The 27,220-nt window shown below is 42.5% G+C and overlaps 1 long non-coding RNA gene across 1 annotated transcript; it reads right to left on the bottom strand.

Annotated features, from left to right (window-relative positions):
• Positions 1-3,851: 3,851 nt before the first annotated feature.
• LOC127527198 (uncharacterized) lies at positions 3,852-26,691 on the bottom strand. The gene is made up of 2 exons (XR_007934505.1): positions 26,543-26,691; positions 3,852-4,935 (listed from the first exon to the last, which is right to left on the bottom strand). It is a non-coding gene; the product is annotated as an uncharacterized LOC127527198 (long non-coding RNA).
• Between the last annotated feature and the right edge of the window lie 529 nt (positions 26,692-27,220).

Raw genomic sequence — 27,220 nt, 5'->3', positions numbered from 1 at the left:
GCTAAGGATAGAGCTGTGAGGCAAGAGGAACAGAGGAAGGCCTAAGAGAAGGTTTATGGAAGTGGTGAGAGAGGACATGGAGGTGATGGGGGTGACAGAGCAAGATGACGAGGACAGCAAGGTATGGAATAAGATGATCCGCTGTGGCAACCCCTAACGGGAGCAGCTGAGAGAAGAAGACCAAGAAAATGAAGACATATTTATTAAGAGTCTAAAAAGGCTTCAGTGTACAAATAAGTCTTAAGCCTAGATTTAAAAACAAAAAAAGATGATCCACACCTAACATCAACCAGCAAACTATTCCACAAACTATTTAATAAAGAGTTTGATTTGGACTTCATTTGGATTGGGTGACTGATTGATGTTTTAGCAGACAGAACTCAAAAGGGTGAAAGTCACTGATGGTTTGTCTGGCAAGCTGTCCTTCTCCACAGGGTTCCCTCAGGGGTCTTGTCTTTCATCTCTCCTGTATGTTCTCTACACCAGGGGTTCCCAATCTGGGGTGCCTGCATCCCCAGGGGGTGTGGGATGGCATTTCAAGAGGTTCAACAAAGAGGAAGGCTGTGTTGTGATTCACCAAAATTGAGGGAGATGCATTGTCTGTCGTGGTGCAATTGGGGGTCCTACAGTGTGCCATCATCTGTAGGCCATTTATTAGTTAGTGCATCTGTTCTGTGATATGAAATGAATCAAGCATTGCACTCAGTTGCAACCTGTGAATGAGCTGCTGAAATGTGCGTTTTTGCCAGTTTCCTCACTACAGACAGAACGTTCGTAAAAGTGAATAACTTTTATTAAGAGAATGGAATTTGAGCCTTGCAATGATCTATAGACAAGGCCGAGGTTGAGCATTGATTTCAGTGCAAGCCTTGATCACGAAACATCATTGATTTTGAAGTTGATTGACATTTTTGCTGGGGGTGACAAGAAGGGACTGAATTGGATGCAACACCTGCTGCTTACACTCAGCCCACCTCCACCGCTGATGGTCCTGGTGGTAGCACAGCAGCACATCTGCTTTTGAACTGCAGTGCAGGTGTTTCATAGCAGTGCACCAGCACCCATTGCTTCATGGGGGGTCTTCAATCCCCCAAACCCCTTGCTCTTGATTGTGTGTCATTTCCTTACAGCACTTGATGCTTCATGGGACACCCCAAACCCCGGATGGTCAATCGAGTATCTAACCTTCACGGGGGACACATTTACAAGATTATTGAGATTTATAAAGGTAAATTGCTTAATTTGCATTTACATTTTCTGCACTAAGTTAAGAGCTTGTTTTTTGACTTCAATTTGTTTACCTACACTACTGTATGTGTTGCAATCTGTGGTTCAAAAATGAGAAGTTTGACTTCTTCATCTTGGAATGTGATATTAATTTTGTAGGGGTTGCGTACATAAATCAAGCTTTTTCTAGGGGTCCAGGGCATAGAGAAGGTTGAGGACCACTGGTTTACATGGATGGTTGCCCCAGTAAATCTGAAAACAGGTTCACCTTAAAATTTGCTGATGACTCAGTGATTGTAAGCCTACTGAATAAGAACGAAAAAGTCCTGGGCCAGAGTGTGACCTGTAGGGGGTGCCAATGATTCCCCCCCACCTCACCCCCTCCCCCAAACCCTCCAACTCACTCACACCAGCACAAGTCCCAGGTATAAACACAGGTTTATTTTTGACAAATACCTTACAAAAGGATTCTCCCATGTTTCATAATCACAAATGTCCCTCCTCTCTCTCTGCTCTTTCTTTCTTTTTTTCTTTTATTCCTCCACTCCTTCCAGGTGAGTGATGTTAAGCTTCTCTCCTGACTCCGACTCTCATGGATGAGGCCGAGCAGGGTCAGGGCGGAAGCTCCTAAAAGTAGGTATGGTCTGTACCTGCAGCTCCCCCTGGTGGCACCCATGGAAGTCAGCAGGGCTGTCTAACGGGACTGTAACTCCCAGCCTGCCCTGCGGGTATACATACAGGCCCCACAACCCAGGGAGACTGCCGCCTATTGTATCGGGGAAGCAAATAGTCCATGTGAGTCGTCTGCCCCTGTCCTGCCATGGCCATGTAACAAACCTTCAATCATCCCATCCAGAATGCCAACCCATCCTTGGTGTCCATGACAAGGGTTAGATGATTTTGTGGACTGGTGTTTTAAGTCTTCTGCCCACAGCAACATCTAAATGTTACAAAAACTAAGGAACTAATCATCGATTTCAGTAGAAACACATTTCACCCACAAGAAACAATCATCAAAGATCAGACAGTGGAGATTGTTGACTGCTCTAAATATCTGGGGACACTCAAAATGGAGTTTTAAGGAAAATACAGAAGTCATCTGCAGAAAGGCACAGCAGCACTTCTACTGTTTGAGGAGGCTGAGAGTTTTTAATGTGAGCGCTATGTTGGTGGCAAGATTGGCACTCTAGCCAACCTCTCCTGCTCCCAACCTCTCTTCTCTCCTCCTACCATTGTGTCGCTCTTCTATAAATCTTATACTGAGTCTGTCTTTACTTGTGTACTGCTGGCTTGGTTCGAAAATCTTAATGTCATGTCATTTTCAAACTTGCTTAATTTATGCCAGAGTCCCGGGTAGCCTATCCTAACCATAGGGCACAAGGCAGGAATTGTTGTGCTTGGGGATCTATTTTATAGTGTAAACGTATTGTTCAAATATGCTGTCTAAGTATGTGCACACTGATATTATTTTGGACCGTGCCTAAAAATATCATAATGCAATAGAATAGGGCCATTTCTTCTGGGTAATATTTGTGTTTATATTTTCATTTTTTCATTAATGTAATTTAACAAAAACTCAACACATGGGTGACAAGGCAGTTGACAAACAACAAGATGAGATTGAAGACCCCCTTACTTCTGATGTTTCATCTCACATGTCCAGAAAAACTGCTCCACAAAACCAAAAAGTAGCACAAAGCTGTTATCCAGTGTGGACGACAGGGGTCGCTTCAGCTCCCCAAACACCCAATACAAGCTGGCTTAGACACAAGTGTAAAAGCACAAGTGTTTTTATTTATTGGAAATTCTTCTCCTTAAGCATTTCCCACCACCACCAACACAAGTATAGTCAACAGAGCACTCAATGTGCTGCACTCAGTAATACCTTGTCTTCTCTTCTCTTTCTCTCACTGTCTCTGCCACACTCCACCACGCAAGCGTTGTCCTCCTCCTCCTCCTCCCATCTCTCGCTCCTTGGGGCTGAGGCAGTTGGCGTCTTTTACGGAGTGCTCAGAAGTACTTCTGATATCCCAAAGAATTGGCCCGGGAGCACTTCTGGGTGAGATGGGACCCAGATAAAGTAGGGCTCCTGCATGGCACCCATGGAACCCAACAGGGCTGGGCCAAAGAACTCCATATTCCATGATGCCCTGTGGAAATCTGGGGCACTGCGGCAACCTAAGGGGGCTGCCATCAAGCATGCTGGAGGAGACGGTGTCCTAAAGAAGCTGCCTCCCCCTCATCCATCTACCCTATGAGCGTCCTGGTTGGGTAAGGATGCTGGCTGTCGTTTACACCAGAGAAACTCAGAAACCCAACAGAAAGGCAGAATCTTTCATCTTAAGTAATGAAGCATTCTATGGAAAGTTCAAGAGTAAAAAAAAGTGTATTGACTGCATATGTTACAGTTAATGTTCAAATATGGTTTGTTTAATAAGTACTTAACTAGTAGGGGAGGAAATGCTGTGTTTGGGGATCTATTGTATAGTCTAAACATATTGTTCAAATATGAGGTGTAAGTACTGTGCTTAAAAAATAATGGCATAGATTAGATACTATCTGTGCTTATATTTTCATTACTACATTAATGTAATTATACAAAAACACAACAGGAACAAATCCAGTTCATCGCATGATGGGAAACCTTTAATGTCAGCAAGAAAAACAGAATACATCAAATTGTTAAATGGAGCAGTAAGTCAACAAGATCTCAACAGTCCAACCACCCAGACCTGTTAATGAACAAGTCTATATATATATTGTAATAATGGTGCCTGGTTGGCGCCGACACGACACAGACTGACACCAGAGGCATGGGCAAAATAAACAAAAGATTTATTTTTCTTCACCTGTGGGGCACATCTTCCCCGTGAACCCCACAGGCACAACACAGTCCCAAATCACAAATAAAACACCAAACCACACTCTTCTTTCTTCCACTCCTCCCAGGGCGTTGTCGTTGTCATCATCCTTCTCCTCCCGACTGTGGCGCCCTGAGTAGTGCAGGCAGGCTCCTCTTATAGCCCACCTGGAAGTGCTGCAGGTGTTCTTTGACCTACTTCTAGCTGCACTTCCAGGTGTGGCTGCACTTCCGCCCAAACGGGCTCGTTAAGCCATGCAGCTCCCCCGGGCAGTAGCCATGGAGCCCAACAGGGATGAGTTCCAGTGTTCCACCATTGTGGCCCTGATGCAACCCAGGGGGACTGCCACCAAGTGTTCCGGGGGATGTAGCATGCATCCCATGGCTGCTCCCCCGGATCCAGTGTCGTAGGGGCATCCTGGCCGGGCATGGACCCCGGCCGTCCGCCATAAAATATTGTGAAGTACAAAGCACAGACAAAATCTATTAAGAGTTGGGGAAACTGTCCCCGTATACTGTGTACTGTTCAAGCTGTAAAAACTGCTTTGAGGTACCGGTCATTGCATACAAAGGACACATAAGACAATGAGTTTTTAACAGAGGGAGGTTTTATGGAGAAGGAACCAGATGGATAACAGATGTAGAGGAAATGAGGGTGACTTTAATGGAGCAGAGCGGAGGTGATGTCATCTTCGGGAGCTGGAACTGAGGTCATCAGAGAGGGACCGGAAATGAAGTCATCACAGGAGGACTGTTAGTGAGTGTGGAAGTGCGTTGGGCTTTATTGTTGGGAGGTCGTCTGTGGTACATTCAATTATACATTTTTGGACTTTGGGTCTTCGTACTTTCTGTTGAAGAAGAGAGAAAGGCATTAATACGCTGTTCTGCAATCCCATTCCGTGTTTTCACACTCTGCTGGGCCCGTTGGCTGCCCCCTAATCGCGTGTGCATCACAATGTACCTGTACATAAAAAAATTCAACGGTTGTCTGTCTGCATGTTTGTCTGCTTTTCATGAGAAAACTAGGTAAAGAATTTAGATTGGGGTTTTTTTTCTATAATTTGCTTGGACATTCCATTTGATTTTGCAACTTCTCTCATTCCACTAATTATTATAGTTTGTTTGTGGTACTGATTTATTTGTGTAAATCCGAAAGTGTCAGAGCCTTCCTCACTCACTCACTCACGCACCAGCCTCTGTTTGAGTCGCTCTACCTCGCACCACGTGTTGGAGTGCACCTTGCCTCCACCTAGCTAGCAAAACCCGTTTGTTCAGCAGACATTATCATCTACAGATCGTTAAGGAGTAACGTTTGAGGTTTTTGAGTGAGACATCAGAGCTACGTGTGTTTTAAAAGGTAGCTGCTCATGGCCAGAGATATCACAGCTACGTGCTTTTCTCTCCATGCGGATGATGCTCTCCTGTCAGAGCTGAACACGATCAGATACAGTGCCAGCATCTGACATTGGAGCATACATACCTTCCACTTGGCCAGAATTACATTTTTTTTTATTGATTATTAAAGTTTGTCCTGTTTCACTAATACATGGGCAGAGCCGTGGGGGACAGCTAGTATTACATAAAGCCGAGTGAATTCTGTTAGGCAGGACTCACCCACCACATTCTCAATTCCAGTTGGTGCAATCAGGCCACAGCTTCAAGAGTCCAAGGATAAATTAGCAACCAGTTGAAATGCTCCTTCATTTATTCAGCTTTAATAAACATCCACAGACTTAAAGCATGGGATGAACATGTGCATCAGTCATCAGCCAAGTGTAAATGTTATTTTAATTTTTAGGTGTTTATGTTTCATCACAAGTATTATGTCACTGGTATATTTTACTGTATTTATTGGTACTATGTTTACGTATACTGTGATGTGTTTTTAATGTTATGTTGCAGTCACTCTGTAACACCTGCTGACCAATCAAATGTACCTTTTGGGACAATAAAAATTCAGTTGAATTGTCTTGGGGATGGCCATTTGGCCTCTTCTAGCCTAAGCTTGTGAGTTTCTATCAGAAGCACTAGAGTGGTGGTAGGCTGTGCAGACGCCGCTCATACAACATAAGAACATAAGAAATTTGACAAACAAGAGGAAACCACTCAGTCCATCAAGCCCTTCTGTTTGGCTAATAGCTAAGCTGTCCCAGAATCTCATCCAGATTCTTCAAAGTTTCTGCATCAACTTCATGTCTCAGTAGTTTGTCCTACAACTCTTTGCATTAAGAAGTGCTTCCTGGCTTCAGTCCTAAATGCACTTTTTTCATTTCCACTGATGTCCTAAAGTACCTGATGAAAGATGAAAGAATGTTGCTGATCCTTCATCAATGCCTTGGAAGATTTTGAATACTCAAATGAGGTCCTCAAACAGTCTCCTCTGTTCAGAAGTGAACAGGTTTAATTCTCTGAGTCTGTCACAGTATGACATGTCCTTCAGTCCAATGATGCACTGGACTCTCTCCTTTGAACAATTTCAAGTGCTGCTTTGTCATTTTTGTACCATGGTGACCAGAACATTAGAACAATCTGGATGAGAACAGGCCATTCAGCCAAAGCTTACCAGTCCTATCCTGTCCTTCTTCTTTCGGCTGCTCCCATTAAGGGTTGCCATAGCGGATAATCTTCTTCCATATCTTTCTGTCCTCTGCATCTTGTTCTGTTACACCCATCACCTGCATGTCCTCTCTCACCACATCCATAAATCTTCTCATAGGCCTTCCTCTTTTCCTCTTACCTGGCAGCTCTATCCTTAGCACCCTTTTCTCATTATACCCAGCATCTCTCCTCTGCACATGTCCAAACCAACACAATCTCACCTCTCTGACTTTGTCTACCAACCGTCCAACCTGAGCTGACCCTCTAATGTCCTCATTTCTAATCCTGTCCATCCTCGTCACACCCAATGCAAATCTTAGCATCTTTAACTCTGCCACCCCCAGCTCTGTCTCCTGCTTTCTGGTCAGTACTACTGTCTCCAACCCATATAACATAGCTGGTCTCACTACCGTCCCGTAGACCTTCCCTTTCACTCTTGCTGATACCTGTCTGTCACAAATTACTCCTGACGCTCTTCTCCAACCATTCCATCCTGCCTGCACTCTCTTCTTCACCTCTCTTCCACAATCCCCATTACTCTGTACTGTTGATCCCAAGTATTTAAACTCCTCCACCTTTGCCAACTCTACTCCCTGCATCCTCACTATTCCACTGACCTCCCTCTCATTTACAACACATGTATTCTGTCTTGGTGGTCCTATGGACCTTCATTCCTCTTCTCTCTAGAGCAGATCTCCATCTCTCCAGGGTCTCCTCAACCTGCTCCCTACTCTCACTACAGATCACAATGTCATCAGCAAACATAACAGTCTATGGGGACTCCTGTCTAATCTCGTCTGTCAACCTGTCCATCACCATTGCAAATAAGAAAGGGCTCAGAGCCGATCCCTGATATAATCCCACCTCCGTAACTCCTACCGCAGACCTCACCACGGTCACACTTCCCTCGTACATATCCTGTACAACTCTTTATTTACTTCTCTGCCACTCCTGACTTCCTCATACAATACCACAACTCCTCTCGAGGCATCCTGTCCTGTGCTTTCTTCAGGTCCACAAAGACGTAATGCAGCTCCTTCTGGCCTTCTCTACACTTCTCTATCAACAGCCTTAGAGCAAACATCGCATCTGTGGTGCTCTTTCTTGGCATGAAACCATACTGCTGCTCACTAATCATCACCTCACTTCTTAACCGAGCTTCCACTTCTCTTTCCCATAACTTCATGCTGTGGCTCATCAATTTTATCCCCCTGTAGTTACTGTAGTCCTGCACATCCCCCTTATTCCTAAATATCGGCACCAGTACACTTCTTCTCCACTCTCTCACTTTCCAAGATTCCATTAAACAATCTGGTTAAAAATTCCACTGCCATCTCTCCTAAACACCTCCATGCTTCCACAGGTATGTCATCTGGACCAATGGGCCTTCCATTCTTCATCCTCTTCATAGCTGTCCTTACTTCCTCCTTGCTAATCCGTTGCACTTCCTGATTCACTATCTCCACATCATCCAACCTCTTCTCTCTCTCATTCTCTTCATTCATCAGCCTCTCAAAGTACTCTTTCCATCTGCTCAACACACCCTCCTCGCTTGTGAGTACGTTTCCATCTAAATCCTTTATCACCCTAACCTGCTGCACATCTTTCCCAGCTCTGTCCCTCTGTTTAGCCCACTGGTCCTTTTCTCCCTCCTTAGTGTCCATCCTCTCATACAACTCATCATATGCCTTTTCTTTAGCCTTCTTCACCTTGCGCCTTATCTCCTTGTACTCCTGTTACCTTCTGCATCTCTCTGACTATCCCACTTCTTCTTTGCTATCCTTCTCCTCTGTATACTCTCCTGTATTTTCTCATTCCACCACCAGGTTTCCTTTTCCTCCTTCCTCTGTCCAGATGTTACGCCAAACACCCTTCTTGTTGTCACCCTTACTACATCTGCTGTAGTTTCCCAGCTGTCTGGTACCTCTTCACTACCACCCAGTGCCTGTCTCACCTTCTCCCTAAACTTAACCTTGCAGTCTTACTTTTTCAAATTCCACCATTTGATCCTTGTCTCTGCCCTCACTCTCTTCCTCTTCTTGATCTCCAACATCATCCTACAGACCACCATCCTATGCTGCTTAACTACACTTTCCCCTGCCACCACTTTGCAGTCTATAATCTCCTTCAGATTGACTCTTCTGCATAGGATGTAATCTACCTGTGTGCATCTTCCTCCACTCTTGTATGTCACCCTATGTTCCTCCCTCTTCTTAAAATATGTACTCACCACAGCCATGTCCATCCTTTTGGCAAAATCCACTATCATCTGACCTTCTTCATTCCTCTCCTTGACACCATACCTACCCATCACCTCTTCTTCTCCTCTGTTCCCTTCACCAACATGTCCATTGAAATCCTCTCCAATCACCACTTTCTGTTCATCACTTCATCCAACTCACTCCAAAAATCTTCTTTCTCACCCATTGCACACCCAACTTGGGGTGCATATGCACTAACAACATTCATCATCACATCTCCAATTTCCAGCTTTATAATCATTACTCGGGCGGCACGGTGGCGCAGTGGTAGCGCTGCTGCCTCGCAGTTAGGAAACCTGGGTTCGTTTCCCGGGTCCTCCCTGCGTGGAGTTTGCCTGTTCTCCCCCATGTCTGCGTGGGTTTCCTCCGGGCGCTCCGGTTTCGTCCCACAGTCCAAAGACATGCAGTTTAGGTGGATTGGTGATTCTAAATTGGCCCGGGTGTGTGGGTGTGTTTGTGTGTGTCCTGCAGTGGGTTGGCACACTGCCCGGAACTGGTTCCTGCCTTGTGCCCTGTGTTGGCTGGGATTGGCTCCAACAGACCCCCGTGACCCTGTGTTTGGATTCAGTGGGTTGGACAATGGATGGATGGATAATCATTACTCAGTCTGAGACTCTTTTCACCTCCAAAACACTCTTGACATACTGTTCCTTCAGAATAACTCCTACCCCATTTCTCCTCCCATCCACACTGTGATAGAATAATTTGAATCCACCTCTGATCCACCAGGCCTTACTCCCCTTCATTTAGTGTCTTGCACACACAATATATCAACCTTCCTTCTCTCCATCATATCAGCTAACTCTCTCCCCTTACCAGTCATACTGCCAACATTCAAAGTTCCTACCCTCACTTCCACTCTCTTTACTTTCCTCCTCTCCTCCTGCCTCCGGACATGTCTCCCCCCCTCTTCTTCTCCTTCTTCTTTTTCTTTGGCCAACAGTAGTCCAATTTCCGCCAGCACCCTGTTGGCTAACAGTACCGGTGGCTGTCGTTGCTAACCCGGGGCTTGACCGATCCGGTATGGAAATTTGTATTATTGTCCGCATATTGATTTGGCAAACTTTTACACCGGATGCCCTTCCTGACGTAACCCTCCCCATTTATCTGGGCTTGGGACCGGCACAAAGAAACACACTGGTTTGTGCATCCCTTGTGGCTGGGTTACCAGTCCTGTCCTGTTAATTTTTCTAAAAAAAAGTTGAGTTTTGAAAGTCCCTAAAGTTCCCCTGTCTACCACACTACTTGGTCACTTATTCCAAGTGTCTGTCATTCTCTGTGTAATGAAAAAATTTACCCTTTCAACTGTGTCCCCGTGTTCTTGATGAACTCATTTTAAAGTCACTGTCTCGATCCACTGCAGTAATTCCCTTCATCATTTTAAACTCTTCAGTCAGGTCTCCTCTTTATCTTCTTTTTCTTAAACTGTAAAGGCTCAGCTCTTTTCATCTTTCCTCGTAACTCATCCCCTGTAGCCCTCAATCAGCCTAGTTGCTCTTCTCTGGACCTTTTCTAGCACTGCAATGTCATTTTTGTAGCCTGGAGACCAAAACTGCACATAGGACTCCAGCAGTGGTCTCACTAGTACATAATACAGTCAAGCATAATATCTCTTGGCTTAAATTAAACAATTTTTATTATTGACCTAACATTTTATTTGCCATTTTAATCGCTTCTGTGCATTGCTTAGTCAATGAAAATGTTGTGTCAACATAAACCCCTAAATCCTTTTTAGAGGTTGCCCCTTGTAGTGAGAAAGCAGAAAAAACATTATTAACTGTAATGATTAGAAGTATCCATCCATCCATCCATTATCCAACCTGCTATATCCTAACTGCAGGGTTGCGGGGGTCTGCTGGAGCCAATCTCAGCCAACACAGGGCGCAAGGCAGGAAGCAGACCCCCGGCAGGGTGCTAGCCCACCGCAGATGATTATAAGTATTTAACTCACAAAATACCAATGACTGAATTTTGTATTAATCATGCTGCAGAGAACTATATGATTTTATACTTCTATATGATTTGATCTGCATTTAGGTAGGAAAGGAATTATGTTTATGTACAAAATATGAGACTGATTTAATTCTTCTATGTGAAACAGAACACCCTGTGATATTATGAATCAATGTGATCGTTTTCTTCACTCTTGCTTAAAATTATATGACAAAAATTGTCATTTATGAATTAATAAATAAGGATTATTAATCTAATCAAACAAATATAATCTAATGAAGATATTAAAGTTATAAGAATGTAATCTCTTTATAACTAATGTCGAACTTAAAGAAAACTGTTTAAAATGGGTTTGTACTGAGACAGGCACATTCTTTAGATCAGTGGTCCCCAACCTTTTTGACAGCAAGGACCACTTTATTAGATGCAAATTTTTCCACGGACCGGTCGGTGGGGGGGTGTGGGGGGGCAATTTTATACACAATTTACATAACATTTCTTTTATTATTAAGTTATTAAGCAGTTCGCATACGTTTGCAACCTGAGATTTTTCTTCTTTTTTTGCATATAACAAAGACATATGCTTTGCATTTGCCATTCCTACAGATTGCACATCACAAACATTAACACTGTTATCGTTTTTTTCGTGTCTGCCGTTTCTGTAGGAGGGTGACAATGAGTTAAACTCCAATGGATGTTTTTCAAATGTTGACAAGCAATAAGCAAAAGGTATCACTGAAAACCACAGAAAACAAAAACAGCAAAAAAAAAAACAGTACGAGGAAAGTTCGAAGAAAGAATTTTTTTTTACAATGTTTCTGTTTGGGGATCATTGTACAAACGTGCACATCTGAGCTGCAACCACCGATCTAACTGCTCTGTGGATGATTCATTCAGGCATTTCAAGGTCACCTCATTGTAATGAAAGCATCTGTTGAATGTACTTAGTAGTAACGAGATTTCTATAGACTCATGTCATATGGGGAAACTGTCGGGACCGTAAAAATACTTTGTTGTAATGCTCTCACCTCTGTCTCTCTCCTCTCTCTGTGCCACTGCAAAGCCCCGCCCACCAAGCGTTCTGAAAAGTCTGAGTGAGTCTCCATTGCCGGCAGTTCTCTCGCGGCCCGGCTGTCAGACGGCTGCGGCCCGGTAGTGGGTTGCGGACCGGTGGTTGAGGACCCCTGCTTTAGATAATGTAGGCGCCTGGTACTGCTTTATTTTTCTGTACTCCTATGTCATAAATTAAGATGTCCCCTAATATTTATGGATGACCTCAAATTGAACTGTTATGTTTTTTTTCTGTTCTCTCTTTGGCTAATGAACAAGCTAGGTGTTAAAAGAGTGAGCAGTTTTTTCTTTTTCCAGTCTGCCCACATTCTCCAACAGGGCAGTCTCACAGTTTTTTTTACTCACCAAGAATAAAGAATAAATAATAAAGAAATTGCTTTTAATTTTAAATTGGTGTTTATCCCGTCGTTTTCCGACTTCAGCGCTCACAGTTGCTCAGTGTCTCCCATCTTAACTGATGTTGCTTTTCTCTACGTGCAGCAGTTTGCACTTTTCTACATTAAACGGCATTTTCCGAGTGATTGCCCAGTTCTGAAGCTTGTCCTGGTCTTTCTGAATTCTTTTTGCTGCCTCCTCAGTGTCTGCCACCCTTCCATAGTCAGTGCTTGTGTGTGTGTGTGTGTGTGTGTGTGTGTGCATACTCTGTGCTTTAGTGCATTTGTGTGTGTTCAGCTTAAGGTGTGCCAACCAATAACTTCAGCGGCACTCAACCCACAATAATACAGTTACCCTCCCTTGTGGTTTTCATTAATAGAGAAATGCCCTTTTCATATTCTTTAGCCTACTTGCCATTCGTTCTGGGTTGAGGGGACAATCTGACAGTGCCCATTATTTTCTTTCTTTTCACACTGTGACTGTGAAGTTTGTATTTATTATTGAATGGAATTTAAATTTATTATTATATTCAGTAAGGGTGAAAATGTCCATGTGGTGTATATCTATCTATCTATCTAATACACAACGTCTACAAAGAGTTAAATGTTTTTATAACAGCGACCCACATAGTAAATCCTGTTAGTGGAAGTTGGCAGCCTTCGCAGGAAGTTTTCTTTAATGCCACAGTTGAACTCGATTCAAGGCCGTGTCGGCTCACAGTGCAGCTGTTGTTTGAAGGCTGCTTTGTGACACCACTGAGTTACACCCGCACAGGAACTGGCATTCAACCTGTCCAGCCTGGCGCAGTTCAAAGGACTTCCTGCAGATGGCGATCTCACTGAAGGTGAATCCTGGGTATTTAAATTTTGTTTATAATTTTTGTTTTATCTTGTTTGGTGACCTTGAGTGTTTAGAAAGGTGCCTATGAATAAATAAAATGTATTATTATTATTTAGCCTGGAAAGCCCCACCCCTCTGACACATTTCCCAAAGGTTGTGATCATTTCTGAACTGTAATAAGCAACAGTTTAAATATTTTCAGCCTTGGAACTGTCACATGTTGTAATTGTTGTCATCTGGATTGAAGCTGGAGGTGCCTGAATCTTGAATTTTATTCTCTGCCCCATGGAGACCTGCTCCATGAGCATTTGATCACGTACACCCCAGTGGAGAACTCATCCACCGGTGCATCAGGTCAGGTCAGGTTGGAGAGCATACACTAGTACAGCGCATTGCCACACCCACCACATGACGAAACAATTCGGGATCCAACCCCTCAGGCAGATATGTGGTCCAGTCCCATTAAACACTGAAAATAATGATCATGTCTGTCTAAGGTCTGGATCCAGAGGCGTTACACTATGCATATGGTCAGGTCAGGTCAGGTTGGGGAGCATGCACTGGTACAGTGTGGTTCAATCCCACCCTTCAGAAATGACCACCTATCTGCTGCAGTCAGCTGTTACGTGGGCATCCCTTTGTCCTGGACCAGCCACTTGGGTCCTCATGCCACATGGCCGACACTGTCGAGGTAAATAAACCTCTCAACGAGGTCAACACTCTCCACAGACAGACACACTGCTGATGGCTGTGCATAAGAGGTCATTAAAGGTCTGGATGTTGGTTTTAATCAGGACCCTCGCAAGCCCACATACTCAAGTGCCCCGATCAGAGCCTACATTGACTCAGAGAAGATCACAGCACCGTCAGCAAAGTCAACATCAGTGAGCCTTTCTTTACCAGCAGATGCCCCCCAGCCGCTGGACCCCACAATCCTATCCAACACCCAGTCCATGGAAGCATTGAACAGAGTGGGAGCAAAAACAGACCCCTGATGAACCCCAGAATCAACTGGGAAGCACACAAAGATTCTGCCTTCACTCTGCACTCACAGTACCAGTGTACAGGCCAGCCATGATGTCCAGCAACTTGCATCGGTGCATGGTGCCTAGAAATGTTTTGCAGCCATAAAGTTGGCTGTTGTTGTACCACCACTAACATATATGGTAAAATTTCAACCATTTTGGGGCCCTGAAGCTTGAACTGCTATGGGGTGCCCTTTTGCAACCAGCAATAATGTCTGGGTAACTATCGTTACCTTCTTCAATGGTATTGTTTCATGACAGATCACCACAATTTTTTATAAACTTAACCACTACATTTCAGATTTCAATTAAAATTGCTGTACTGGATTATCTCAAATTGCAAAGTCACTGGTGTGAATACAAATTTCCTATGCCTTATAATTTATATTTTTATTACCTTTTAATTTGTACTGTATCTTAATTGTACATTGTTAAAATTGCATTTAATAATAATGTAATGTAATAATATATTTTAAGGTTTTATAATGGTCACGTATGTGCATCTGTGGATCATTCTCAGGGCTCCTCTAAGATATGTAGTACCACCTTGGAGCTAGAGGGGGTGCTGTTGCTATCCATTTCCTCTCCTTTTCCTCCAGCAACACTGAGAAAATGCCCCCTGAGTGCAGCTGACTCCACTCCTTCCTTTTTTTCTGCTATATATTGCGACATGACCTGAACTTGAAGTAAGCCTGACCGCAGCATAATTAGTTATTATGGAGTGGTGGCTCTGAGGCTAAGGATCTGTGCTGGTATCTTGAAGGTTGCCGGTTCAAATTCCATTACTTCCAGAAGGGATCCTACTCCGTTGAGCCTTTGAGCTAAGCCCTTAACCTGAAAATTGCTCCAGGAGTGCTGTAAAATAGCTGATAGTGCACTCTGACCTCCAAAGGCCATGCAAAAAGACCATTTCTTATCGGGGATTAGTAAAGTATATCAAATCCAAATTATTTTGTTGCCTTGGCTCCTGTGGGCGCCTGTATTTTCGTTATAATTTTGAAGAAGTAAACGTAGATGACTGATTTGGTGCCCTAACATTTCTTTGTTTGGAACTGCCAATTGATCACTGGTCCACATAAGATTATTTGTGTAAATAAAAAGTTAACAAAGTGTTGTCCTTTACAATGACCGCAAGCAAAGAAACATGCTTTCATCTTTTCCATTACAGTTAGCCTTTGATAAATAATATTAATAAAAATGTTAATTTCTGTTATAAATGTTAATACTATTTTCAATTATTTATGATTATTTCATATTAAACATAGTCTGAATGAAACATCCTTAATTAAAATGTTTAGTCATTTACAGCTAGCCTGCATTATATTTTAATAACCTTTTTATTTTTATTTTAACTATTGCTTTGTATTGATTTACACTATATTATTGATGTTATTATTCTAAAAAAAAAACCTTTCTTATATAGTAGACGCACAACATTTTTAAGCAATGTGGACTAAAGTCACTTCTGGGACCTCTCTGGGATTAGGGGTCCTGAAGCTTAAGCTTCATTAGTTTCATAGTAGATCCACCCTGATAGCCACCAAGTGAGGCTAAGAGTGTGCAGCAGCTCCATCGTCATCATCCAAATACAAGAATGAAAGGTGGTGGAATGGACTCCAGCAGCACCCCACAAAGAAGCTCAGTGCAATCATCACTGTAAAAATGTCTGGACGTCACAGCATTATTAGAATACATCTTTCTGCATTTTCTCTGTTACATTACAGCCACGGGCGGCACGGTGGCGCAGTGGGTAGCGCTGCTGCCTCGCAGTTAGGAGACCTGGGTTCGCTTCCCGGGTCCTCCCTGCGTGGAGTTTGCATGTTCTCCCCATGTCTGCGTGGGTTTCCTCCAGGCGCTCCGGTTTCCTCCCACAGTCCAAAGACATGCAGGTTAGGTGGATTGGCGATTCTAAATTGGCCTTAGTGTTTGTTTGGTGTGTTTGTGTGTGTCCTGCGGTGGGTTGGCACCCTGCCCAGGTGCCCACCTGTTTCCTGCCTTGTGCCTTGTGTTGGCTGGGATTGGCTCCAGCAGACCCCCGTGACCCTGTGTTCGGATTCAGCGGGTTGGAAAATGGATGGATGGATGGACATTACAGCCACGGTCTTTTCCCTGGCTTGTATTTATTTTCCATCTTATTACTGTTTTTGTTCATTTTAATTATTATTTTTAATGTTATTCCTGTTATTTTTGTTAATTATGTACAGTACCAGCTCTTTAAATGTGCTGCAATTTTATGTGCCTTGTAGGTGGAGTCCCAGGAGGTGGAGTCACTCTGACATCACTGCTGCTGGCTCCTCCCACTAGCTTTAAATTCCTGCTGGCATTAAAGAGAAGACCCAGCAGTGGAGCACTGATTTTTGTGTTGTGAAGTTTGTAAGTATTGTTTTTTTTTCTTTGCATGCCTTGCTGGTGTCCGTACATGTAGCATCACCCAGGGATATTGCCACCCAGTGTGTAACCTTCAAAAAGCTGTTTCCCTCTGTCCTTCCATCACACTGGCCTCCTGGCCAGGTATTGTTCCTTGGTCCAACACTGCTGGGACGCTAGTATACCCTCTTCCACACTGGCATCTCCTGCCTGTCTCCTGGGTGAGGCAGGACGATCCTCAGCTTTTTTCTTGTGCTTCCGAAGGGCTGGCCTCCTGTCCACGTAAGGAACCTTGCCCTATCTCAGCCAGGATGCCCCTCCCTAATGTACACTGTCCATCTGTATTATTTTGTACTGTATTATTATGTTTTAGAAGTTATAGTGTTTTTGAAAGTGTTTCTTAAGTGTTTTATATGCATATAAAGGTAAACTATATACTATATATGCGAAAAGCACTACTGTATGTAAATAAAATGTATTATTATTATTATATAGTAAGACAAACATCTGCCTAACACACACACTCAGAACCGTATGTACCTGTTCTGACTTACCTACATATTTGACTTAAAGACAGACTTAGGAATGAATCTCATTCGTCAACCACCGAAAGTCTGTATTATCATATTGGAGTGTTGGCTCTGAGGGTAGGGATCTGCACTGGCAATCGGAAGGTTGCCGGTTCGAATCCCATAAATGCCAAAAGAGACTCTGCTCTGTTGGGCCCTTGAGTAAGGCCCTAAACCTGCAATTGCTGAGCGCTTTGAGTAGTGAGAAAAGCGCTATATAAATGCAAAGAATTATTATCATATGTCAAATCTATTTTAAAATATTAGGAAATTAATTTGAGATATCTACAAATGTATTGCAGCACCCTGGGTCTGAATCAGAGAGGCTGAAGATGGACAGAATTGACAGGGCTACCTGAAGAATCTGGACATACAAGTAGCTGCTAAGAGTGTGGAAGAAAATCAGAGATGTCACCTTAACATTAAGAAAGCACCGGAGCCAAATGCAGCCCTCAGAGCACCACCTCATGCAGCAGTTGTTGCACTAACCAGCACTACCAATGCAATAGTGAGACTTAGTCATTTCCCTAAATGCTGGAAGAATGCTGATGTCATAATCTTACGTAAGTCAGGAACAAATTGCTCCATCCAAAAAAAAAACCACAGAGCAACCAGTCAACTAAGTATTGTTGGTGAAACTGTTGAGAAGATAATATTAAGAAGACTTCAAATCTATACAGAAAAATTTGAACTAATCAAACAAGAGCAGCAAGGCTTCAGAGCAGGACACCTTAACACTCATCAGAGGGTGATGGTGCGAGGAACCTCATCGGCAGTGCTGGGGCCGCTGCTATTTTTAATATATAGAAATGATTTAGATAGGAATATATGTAACAAACTGGTCAAGTGTGCAGATGTTACCAAGATAGATGTATTAGCAGATAATTTGGAATCCATTATATCATCACTGAAGGCAGATGACATTTAATGTTAGCAAATGTAAAGAATTACACATAGGAAATAAAAATGTGTACACAATGGGCAGTCGGAAAATCAAGAGTACACCTTATGAGAAGGATTCAGGAGTCGTAGTGGACTCTAAGCTATCGACTTCCCGACAGTGTTCAGAAGCCATTAAGAAGGCTAACAGAATGTCAGGTGATGTGTGGAGTGCAAGTCACAGGAGGTTCTGCTCAAGCTTTATAGCACACTTGTGAGGCCTCATCTGGAGTCCTGTGTGCAGTTTTGGTCTCCAGGCTACAAAAAGGACATAGCAGCACTAGAGAAGGTCCAGAGAAGAGCAACTAGGCTGATTCAGGGATACAGGGGATGTGTTACAAGGAAAGATGAAAAGAGCTGAGCCTTTACAGAGATGAAGAGGAGACCTGAGTGAAGTGTTTAAAATGATGAAGTGAATTAGTCCAGTGTATCGAGATGGTGACTTTAAAATTAGTTCATCAAGAACACGGGGACATAGCTGGAAACTTGTTAAGGGTAAATTTCACACAAACATTAGGAAGTTTTTCTTTTCACAGAGAACCATAGACACTTGGAATAATCTACCAAGCAGTGTGGTACACAGTAAGACATTCAAAACTCGACTTGATGTTTTCTTAGAAGAAAAAAGTGGATAGGACTGGTGAGCTTTGTTGGGCTGAATGGCCTGTTCTCGTCCAGAGTGTTCTAATGTTCTACTGAGAGGAGTGGAATAAATGACTGAGGGTTTCAGCACTAACAGACCTACTGGTCCAATCTTCCTTGATGTTTCCAAAGAGTTTGATAAAGCGTGGCATGAAGGACTTCTCTACAAATGATTAAAGCCAATATTCCATGTTATCTAATCCAGCCTCCTGTCTTAAAGGAAGAAAATTCCATGTTATGCTAAATGGAATCAGATCATCTATCAAGAAAAGAACTGCTGGAGTACCTCAAGGGTTAATAGTTCCAACCCTTCTGACATCTATGTAAGTGACATGCTTATGTGTGGAGGCAGAGGCACTGTGCAGTCAGATGTGGCCTGAGAGAGAGAACATATTAAATTTTTAGTTAATATATAATATTTTTTTTACAATTTATTACAAATTTATACAGTATATATATTGTGACGAGTGGCCACGGCCATTACCTGGCTGGGACACCAGCAGGATGGAAGGACCAGGGGAGAGAGCATCGGCAGGGCACTACATTCCCTGGGACACTAGAGGGCGGCCCCCATGGAATCCAACAGGGCTGTGCCAAACTCCAACTCCCAGCATGCCCTGCGGGAATCCATGGTCAATATTCTGTTGCTTGACTTGGTGTTTTGTTGTGGTCTTTCACTCCTCCAGGTGACTTTCTTTCTCCACATCCTGCCTCTGACTTCCCAAATGGTAGTGAGATGACTCCTTTTATGCAAGTCCCGGGAGTACTTCCAGTGTCAGGGTGTAACCCATTAAAAGCACTTGTGGGTCACGGGGAAGCTCTCCTTAAATAGGGAGAACTTCTTTCAGGTGCACCTTCTGGTGGCACCCAGAGTTGCCCTTCAAGACTACACGTCCCATGATATCCTGTGGGTGTCCAAAATGGGAGCCAACAGGAGGAGCACTGCCACCTCACGCATTGGGGGATAAACTGTCCCAGTCCATTCATTGGGACAAAGGTCTCATTAGAAGATAGTAGCTTTCTTGTGTTACTGTGACACCAAAAAAGAAAAAGTCCACATGTACAGTATTGTCTTTGAAAACAAGTGAAAAAAAAATGAGGTAGAAGCAAAATAATTTTTGCTATGCCTGACAAAATGATTTGAACAAGCCATACATACTGCAGATGGGGCTGTGGTGTAGCGGGTCCACAACTCACGTCAAAGAGGCCACTTTTTAAATAAATAATCGTCGCACTCGCAGCTTAGAGGAGGGGCATGGTATGTGCGGCTGGATCGGTTCTCGGGTGATGCGTGATGCGGGCAATCCTCGCTTAAGTGCACAGGTGAGAAGTCGTCCGCATCCGTAATTAATGCCGGGAGCTGCTAATTGCCACATCTGATCCATGTCTCCCAAATAAATAGAAGCGCGAAGCGGCTAGGGAAAGGGGAGAGAAAAGAAAAGGAAAAGTGAATGGAGGTTGCAGGGGAAGAAGGCAGGAAGCGGGGAGAGGAAAGCCGGTGCAAGAGAGTGAGAACGAGCAAGCACAGGCTCACGGGCAGCTGAGCAGTGAGTCCTAGCGGGATGTTTGGCCGACACCTAGGGCAGTCGGTAGTGGTCGCTCCTGCTGAGCGTGTAGTTGAGGAGCAGGAGTGACCGGAAGAAGGATGGCTCGCCGCGGAAGACAGTGGGAGTCGGGAGGCTTGGGAGGTGGATGCCCCAGCGTGAGCGTCCTGTTCGCTGGGGAACCCAAGTCTCGGTCTGGGGAGAGCAGAACCGAAGCCAGGGATCAGGAAGCCTCCAGACCAGCAGGCAGAGCAGGTCAGCTGCAGCTAGGGTGACTCCCCTGGATCATTGCCTGGATGGGAGAAGCAGGGGAGTCTCCAGTCACCAGTAGAGGGGCACCGGGCTGATTTTAAAAAGACTGCTTCCAGCCATTGTTTTAACCTCACTGTTTTTTTTAAAGGATTTTTTTTTCAATTGGATTTTAACCTTCACTAGTTCACTTATTTTATTGGATTATTTATTTAAAGATTTTGAGATGCACTGCACTATTTATTTGAACACTTTGTTTTGTTTGTTGGTTTTAAAGAAAAGCACTTTTGCACAATCCCCTTGCTTCATTGTTGTGCCTCACTGTCTACTCTAGCTCATCTGTGACATTACCGACGATGTAGGGTTCAAGAGCTCCCAGAAGGAAGATGGGAGCATGGAGCGAACCCGTATTGTCACAGGGACCAATCAGAGCAACCTCACAGATAGATTGTTAATGGCACCCCTTCTAGCAGCTTTTGCAGCATTGTGTAGTCCCAAAACACAGCCATAGATGAGAACATAGACACTGGGTGGTCTTAATCCATCCTTGCCACTATCTGGCAGCCTGATGGATCAGTCTGGGTTTGGTGGATGCCAGGAGAACACTATCTTCAAGACTTTGTGGCTCCTAGTACAAAGTTTGGTGGAAGAGGGATAATGGCAGGGATTGGGCTTGGCCCCTTTGTTCCAGTGAAGGGTCCTGTTAATGCTACAGCAGACAAAGACATTTTAGATGATTGTGTACTTCAAACTTTGTGAGCTTCAGCTTGTGATGGTCCTTTTCTGTTCCAGTATGGCTGTGGCCCTGTGCACACAGAGCCAGGTCCATAAAGACATGGAGGAACAGGAATGGCCTGCACAGCAAGGTTATTATAGTTTTGCCTTTTTATATTAGTTTTTATTTCTATATTTTTTCTGACCTTACTTGGAAATTCAGTTTAGCTTTAGTTTTCCTTCATTGTGTATTTTTAGTTTTAGTTTAGTTTTTATTTCACAAAGACATTTCTATTTTATTTTTATATATATTAGTTTCAGTTTTAGTTTTAGTAATTATTGCATGGAGTGCCTACGGAGTTAGTTTTGTGTCACAATGATGACAGAACTATACACTTAACAGATTTGGATATGAGTTTAATGTTAGTGGAAGCTTACTATACTGCCTGGTTTACTATCTGGATCTGGATCTAATCAATATTATTTTAGAATAAGAGAAATAACTACTGGGCGGCACAGTGGCGCAGTGGGTAGCGTTGCTGCCTCGCAGTTGGGAGACCTGGGGACCTGGGTTCGCTTCCCGGGTCCTCCCTGCGTGGAGTTTGCATGTTCTCCCTGTGCCTGCGTGGGTTTCCTTCGGGCGCTCCGGTTTCCTCCCACAGTCCAAAGACATGCAGGTTAGGTGGATTGGTGATTCTAAATTGGCCCTAGTGTATGCTTGGTGTGTTTGTGTGTGTCCTGCGGTGGGTTGGCACCCTGCCCAGGATTGGTTCCTGCCCTGTGTTGGCTGGGATTGGCTCCAGCAGACCCCCGTGACCCTGTAGTTAGGAATATAATTGATCATCTGTTAAACCCAGGTAACTCAAAGGAATGCCTCCTAAGTACTTCCAGTAAAACCTGTGAGGCTATCGCTGTATTTTTCAATCAAAAAATGAATGATATTAGAAATAACATAGTATATCTCCCCAATACTAAGGATCCTCCTAAACCCCAGTACCCCATAATAAACAAATTAAAGTCTTTCACTAGGATAGATTTACCTGATTTACATAAAATAATTTCTCAAATGAAACCCTCCACCTGTGTCCTTGACTCAATACCAACAAATTTTTTCAAAGAAGTATCGGGCGTGCTTATTGATAATGTTCTTGACATAGTAAATTCGTCATTAGATACGGGGGTCTTCCCAGACTGTCTTAAGACTGCGGTAGTTAAACCCCTACTTAAGAAAAATAATCTCGATCCCTCTGCTCTTGAAAATTATAGACCCATCTCTAACCTGCCTTTCTTAAGTAAAATTCTAGAGAAGGCAGTCATTATACAGTTAAATGAGCACCTCAATAAACATGCTATTCTTGATAAATTTCAGTCAGGTTTTAGAACAAATCACAGCACAGAAACTGCACTCGTTAAAGTAGTAAATGACTTGCGGGTAAATGCAGACAGAGGCCATTTATCTGTTCTCATCCTCTTAGATCTGAGTGCCGCATTTGACACCATTGATCATAATATTCTTAAGAATCGCCTTAGTCAATGGGTGGGCCTCTCTGGCAGTGTCTTAAATTGGTTTGAATCCTACCTGGCAGGAAGAAAATTCTTTGTTAGTTGTGGTAATTATAATTCAAAAACACATGATATCCTATATGGTGTTCCACAAGGCTCTATCCTGGGTCCACTGCTCTTCTCAATCTACATGCTTCCATTAGGTCAGATTATCTCAGGGCACAACGTGAGCTACCACAGCTATGCTGATGACACACAGCTGTATGTATCAATAGCACCTGATGACCCCAAATCTCTTGATTCGCTAACACAATGTTTAACTTGTATCTCAGAATGGATGAATAGTAACTTTCTCAAATTAAATAAAAAAAAAACGAAATCTTAGTGATTGGCAATAATGGATACAATGAGGCTATTAGAAATAAACTGGATGCATTAGGATTAAAAGTCAAATCGGAAGTAAAAAGCTTAGGGGTAACCGTTGATTGTAATCTGAATTTTAAATCGCATATTAATCAGATCACTAGGACAGCATTTTTTCACCTAAGAAACATAGCAAAAGTTAGACCTCTTATATCATCGAAAGATGCAGAGAAATTAGTTCATGCGTTTGTCTTTAGTCGGCTAGATTACTGTAATGCACTCCTCTCAGGACTACCCAAAAAAGACATCAATCGTTTGCAATTAGTGCAGAATGCAGCTGCTAGAATCCTTACCAGGAAAAGAAAATCCGAACACATTTCTCCAGTTTTGATGTCACTACACTGGTTACCTGTGTCATTCAGGATTGACTTTAAAATTCTGCTTATGGTTTATAAAGCTTTAAATAATCTCGCCCCGGCTTATATATCGGAATGTCTGACACCTTATATTCCAAATCGTAACCTCAGATCCTCAACTGAGTGTCTCCTTAGAATTCCAAGAGCAAAACTTAAAAGAAGTGGTGAGGCGGCCTTCTGCTGTTATGCACCTAAAATCTGGAATAGCTTGCCAGTAGGAATTCGCCAGGCTAATACAGTGGAGCACTTTAAAAAACTACTGAAAACACATTATTTTAACATGGCCTTCTCATAACTTCACTGTAATTTAATCCTGATACTCTGTATATCTAATTCATTATAATAACTATTCATTCAAAATCTGTACTAACCCCTACTCTCTCTTCTGTTTCCTTTTCCGGTGTCCTGTTGGTGGTGGCGTGCGCCACCACCATCTACCCAAAGCACCATGATGTTCCAACAATGATGGATGGATAAAAAGCCAGAAGTCTGTATGACCATCACCATCAAGTGACTCCGTGAAAAACCCGAACTACAAAGAGGACTATTTCATTTATGTTAGGTAGAATGCCCAGAGGGGACTGGGTGGTCTCGTGGCCTGGAACCCCTACAGATTTTATTTTTTTCTCCAGCCTTCTGGAGTTTTTTTTTGTTTTTTCTGTCCACCCTGGCCATCGGACCTTACTCCTTTCTATGTTAACTAATGTGGTCTTATTTTAATTTCTTATTTTGTCTTTTGTTTTTCTTCTCTTCATTATGTAAAGCACTTTGAGCTACTTTTTGTATGAAAATGTGCTATATAAATAAATGTTGTTGTTGTTGTTATAGTTGGTTGGAAAATGGATGGATGGATGGAGAAATAACTATTACCGCATTTAATTCCCTTCTCCATTTTTTATTTACCTATATATATATTTCTTCCTTTCTTTTGTTTATAGTTGCCTTATTAAAAGCCCTAAGCAATTCTCCTTTGGCTAAGCTCTCCTTCTCAGGGGTGGGGTTTGATTTGTTTTCAGTTTTTTTTTGTTATAAATTGATCTATTTGTATTCTATCAGACAGTTGTGGCGAGCGCCCTCTTCTACGCGGTGGTGTGCTGGGGAGGCAGCATTAAGAGGAACGACGCCTCACGCCTGGACAAACTGGTGAGGAAGGCAGGCTCTATTGTTGGCATGGAGCTGGACAGTTTAACATCTGTGGCAGAGCGAAGGGCGCTCAGCAGGCTCCTATCAATTATGGAGAATCCACTGCATCCACTAAATAGTATCATCTCCAGACAGAAGAGCAGCTTCAGCGACAGACTGCTGTCACCGTCCTGCTCCACTGACAGACTGAGGAGATCGTTCCTCCACCACACTATGCGACTCTTCAATTCCACCCGGGGGGGTAAACGTTAACATTTAACATTATACAAAGTTATTGTCTTTTTTTCACCTGCATTATTATCATTCTTTAATTTAATATTATTTATTGTATCAGTATGCTGCTGCTGAAAAATGTGAATTTCCCATTGGGATTAATAAAGTATCTATCTATCTATCTGGAATGATTACAATAAAATTAATAAATAAAATTAAAAAAAAAAAAGCTTACTACAATGCCTGGTTTACTATCTGGTTTTCTTTTGTCTGATAAAAACAAGCATAATCAAAACTAGATACTGAATATGAATATTTTTACACAATTGTATAATTTTTTAAATATTTTCTTATGAAAATCACAGGGGCTTAGGAAGAACAGGGCTCTTAGACTTGAACGAGTGTGCAGACCCCACCTAGCTGTATTGAGGGAAACAAAGAAGAACAAGCATGTAGTGTGAAGGTTAGGGGCAGTGAGACTTGAATAGACCACCATAAGAACAGTAAACCCATAACGCGCAGGGCAAGAGCAGGTAATAGGAATATGAACAGGCACAAAACAACAGAGACAGCATCTGAGATTAAGTACAATATATACAATATCTAAACCTGTTTATCCAGAGCAGGATCACAGGAAACCTGGAGCCTACTGCAGCAGGTTTGAATGTAAGGCAGGAAAACTCCCTGGTATGCAATATGTATGAAAAGGCTGATGTTAAGAACAAAAAGAATGTGATATTTCAACTATCTATTTTGAGAGAGAGAGAAAAACATTGAAAAAAGGGAGACAAATATTTTAAAATATAATTCTGCTAATGGATTACTTTCACAATATCAGGTATTTTTGAGTTGTGAATATGAACTTAAAAAGTTAAATTAATAAATCTAGAATAAATACAAAAACCCATTAGTATGTTTAGTTTTTCATCACTTGTCAGACTCTCTACCTTTGTTTGTATCACGTTGTTAAACGATGTTTTTATAGCAAAAGTGATTGGTTAGCAACAATATGCTGATCTTGAATGATGACCTAGTCAGCCTCTCGATCAGTGCCGTTTTATTTTCAAAAATCGGGAATGGTCTCCCCTCGACTTTTTTGTATACTCAGATATGGGGATGGATATTTGAGGAGTAAACCGCAAGACAATGATTATATTTTTATATTATGTACATTAAGGAACCATCACCAACAAATCAAATTAATAATATATTGAGCAATTATTATAAAAGCAATGTTGAATAAATCGGACTCTGTAGCTGCATAAATAAAAAAAAATTGTATGTGTTTTGGTAAAGTACCACTTCCGGGTGATGGATTTGGCCCAAAAGTTAATACAGATCTAAAGTTGTGGTGTAACAACCACATGCCGAATTTTATCCATCTAGTTGCATTTTTGAGTTATCGTGTTTACACACACACAAACACTCACACACACAACTCCAAAAAACAGTATTTTTGGACTCTGGGAGGCCTATAAAGTCAAGATTCATCAAAATATCGAGGTCGAATTTTTTCATGATTACTATACTTTCTCTATACTTCGTACAGTATATGAGAAAATAAAAACGATTTCTCCTGTGCGATGTGGCAGGTGAATTGTTGTAAACAAAAAGCAGTCACCTGAGAAATAAACTGAAACGTTACTCACTCATGATTTTTCTGTCCATACCTTAAAGTTTTTGTTGAACAGCACATTCTGATTTCAGCTGTGGTACAGTGTCCATTTTAGGACATCCTCCGACAAAAACAAGCGCAAAGAAAGGCAGCACGCAAATCGCTTTCTATTTCTCACGCTTTATGCGCCCGCACTCAGCTTGCTCTGTCTCCGCAAATGCTGTGTGAATAGCCGCGCTCCGTCACCAGCCACCGTTCACTGGATGAAAATGTGCGGGGACGGGTCGTAGTGGACGACTTTCTGTTTTAGAGTTAAAACTTACAATGTATAAAGACTACCGGCAAGAATATTTATTCAAAAACGAAAACTAAAAATATTTTAGTAAATTATTATTTTATTTCAGTTAGTCTTTCCAGCTACTTTAATAGTTTCGTTAGTTTTAGATTTTCGTTTCGGTTTTGTTAATTATTTTATTTCAGTTTACGAAAATGTTTTTTTAATAATAGTTTTAGTTTTAATTGTAGTTTTCGTTAACTATAATAACCTTGCTGCACAGATCCCTGACCTCAATCCTACTGAACACCTTTGAAATGACCTGGAACATCGATTGTGAGCCAGGGCTTCTCGTCCAACATCTGTACCTGACCTCATAACACGCTACTTTTCTTGGATAGGCACAAATTCCCACAGAGACACTCTAAAATCTTGTGCAAAGGCTTTCCAGAAGAGTGA

The sequence above is a fragment of the Erpetoichthys calabaricus genome, chromosome 3, assembly GCF_900747795.2.
Source record: "Erpetoichthys calabaricus chromosome 3, fErpCal1.3, whole genome shotgun sequence".
Lineage (NCBI taxonomy): Eukaryota > Metazoa > Chordata > Cladistia > Polypteriformes > Polypteridae > Erpetoichthys > Erpetoichthys calabaricus.
This window is presented reverse-complemented; position numbering and strand designations above follow the sequence as displayed.